The sequence below is a fragment of the Mastomys coucha genome, unplaced genomic scaffold (assembly GCF_008632895.1).
Source record: "Mastomys coucha isolate ucsf_1 unplaced genomic scaffold, UCSF_Mcou_1 pScaffold22, whole genome shotgun sequence".
In the NCBI taxonomy this organism is placed as follows: domain Eukaryota; kingdom Metazoa; phylum Chordata; class Mammalia; order Rodentia; family Muridae; genus Mastomys; species Mastomys coucha.
The window spans coordinates 125,384,420-125,386,943 of NW_022196905.1; the positions used below are offsets into that span (position 1 = coordinate 125,384,420).

General features: G+C 45.9%; 1 protein-coding gene and 1 long non-coding RNA gene across 7 annotated transcripts in view; one reads left to right on the forward strand and one right to left on the reverse strand.

The window, feature by feature from the left end:
• The window catches only part of Auts2 (activator of transcription and developmental regulator AUTS2), a 1,106,086-nt gene that overhangs the window by 78,502 nt on the left and 1,025,060 nt on the right, over positions 1-2,524 (reverse strand). The gene's annotated exons all lie outside the window — the stretch shown is intronic.
• LOC116070615 overlaps positions 1-2,524 on the forward strand; it is a 3,699-nt gene that overhangs the window by 523 nt on the left and 652 nt on the right. The gene's annotated exons all lie outside the window — the stretch shown is intronic.

Consider the following 2,524-nt stretch of genomic DNA (forward strand, 5'->3'; position numbering starts at 1 on the left):
GGGAGAGGGAGAGGGAGAGAGGGAGAGAGAGAGAGAGAGAGAGAGAGAGAATGAGCCAGCTGACAAGATGGGTAAAAGTACTTGCTGCTAACCCCGACAATCTGCGTTCATCCCCAGAATCTTCCTGTCTGGTGACTTTCACATACAGGCTGAGGCACTCATAAGCCCACATCCACACACACAAGCACACAAAACATAAGTAAATAAACACCTGTAATATCTTCTAAAGAGAGACAGTGAGCTGGGCACCAGCATTCTTTTCTTTCTGTTTCCTGACTGCAAGCCCAATGTGATCAGCTGCTGTATGCTCCTGACCAACGCCTTCAGGAACCACCAGTGGACTAAACTCTTGAATCATGAGCCAAAAGAAACCTCCCAAAATCAGTTGCTCTTATTTTATTATTCTGTCTAGTTTTCCATCAACTCAACCGACATGAGCTAGAGTCATCTGAAAGGAGGGAACCTCAACTTGAGAAAATGCCTCCAAAATAGGTGGCTAATAAGGTATTTTCTTAAGTAGTGATTGTAGGTGGTGCCAACTCTGGGCTGGTGACCCTGGGATAAGAAAGCAGGCTGAGCAAGCCATGAAGAACAAGCCAGTAAGCAGCATTCCTTTAAGGCCTCTGCATAAGCTCCTGCCTCCAGGTTCCTGCCCTGTTTGAGCTCCTGCCCTGACTTCCCCCTGTGATGGACTCTCATCTAAGAAGTATAAGTGAAATAAACCCTTTTCTCCCCAAGTTATTTTTTGGTTATGATGTTTCTTCACAGCAATGATTACCCTAAGACAGTATCTTTTGTTGTTGCAACAAGACAGTAACTAATACAGATTGCTACCTGGGTAACAACAGGATTGGAGGACCAGAGGGCTGGACTGCTCCCTGATAACCAACAGCCTGTAAAAACAAGGGCTAGAACTATAACATTCCATCTGTTAATTATACCAATGGGTTCTGAGTTATAGTATTCCTGTCCTTGGAAGAAGTGGCATCCTGAACTGCCTGGAAGGCTATTAATTGTTAAGAATCTAAACCTAGTTTCAGAAGGCCTAAACATGTACTGATTACTAGCTTTATAGCTTTATAGCACTTAATGTTAAAAAACAAGAGTTTCCCTATAACCCACTTCTGTAAGTGATGATCCACATAGGACTTGTTAACTACCTGTACAGGAATACACCCCTCAGGAAAGCTGCCTATCCAGAAATGTTTGAAACAGTAGGAATCCTACCTGTGGTATATATCTGGACAAGGCTGTCTCACTGGTTACAAGCGGGTCTCACCCCGTAAGAGGGTGTCTTCCATTACTCTACAATGAACTCTGTGTGTCTTCTATACTATGGCTCTAGGAGTCTCCTTTAGATTCTTTCTATGGGGATCATAAAGACTGGGGAACTAAGGGGAGTTTGGGATAAGACCTTGGGAGGTTTGCCCAAGTGGAAAGTCTTGCTACATTAGGCCCACAGAGACCAGAGATAGTGTTCCACAAGGGAATAGCTTCTTCCACTCCTGTCTGCAGGCTTCGTGGGTTTGTGGAAAATCATTCCCAGGAGGAGTGGCAGACACACAGCCTCTTTGGATCTCTAAACACCAAGTGGGTGGGTTGGGGAGGAATGTCATCCCCTGGTAAACCCAGCAAAACTGGGTCAAACTTTGGGAATCATCTCAGTGTAACGGAGGAGACAAGGGGGGCCTGGGAGGAGTCATAAAAAAAGGGAGAGCTGGGGAGCTGGGCTGGGGAGCTGGCTCGGTTGTTAAGTCCCTGCCTCAAAGTGTCATGAGCTGAGTTTGATCTCCTGAACACACACACACACACACACACACACACATACAAATAAGTAAATAAATAAAAGCTGGGCATGGTGGTACAGGCTTGTGATCACAGTTCTGGGGAGGTGAAAACAAAGGGTCCTTGGGGCCTAGCCTAATCTTGGATAAGCCCCAGGTGACAGACCCTGACTCCAAAACAAAACAAAATCCAACCAAACAAACAAACAAACAAAAAGGTAAAATGCTTGTCCAGCAGGTATGAGGATCTGACTTTTGATCCCCAGTAGTCATATAAAGCTATATGGAGTAGCACATCTATAATCCCAGTACTCCTGTGGTGAGAAGAGAGGCAGAGACAGGAGAATCCCTGAAAGCTCCTGAGCAGCTAGCAGGATACCTGAAGTGACAAATGAGAGACCCTGTTTCAAAGTGGGGGGTAAAGACTGACACCTGAGATCGGCCTCTTACTGCCACCTAGATGACACTCTCAAAGAGATGCTATTCATGCCGCAATCCCCTACACACACACACACACACACACACACACACACACACACACACACAGACACCTGAGATTGGCCTCTTACTGCTACCTAGATGACACTCTCAAAGAGATGCTATTCATGCTGCAATCTCCCTTCACACATACACACACACACACACACACACACACACACCCCTGAGATCGGCCTCTTACTGCCACCTAGATGACACTCTCAAAGATATGCTATTCATGCCCCAATCCCCCTACACACACA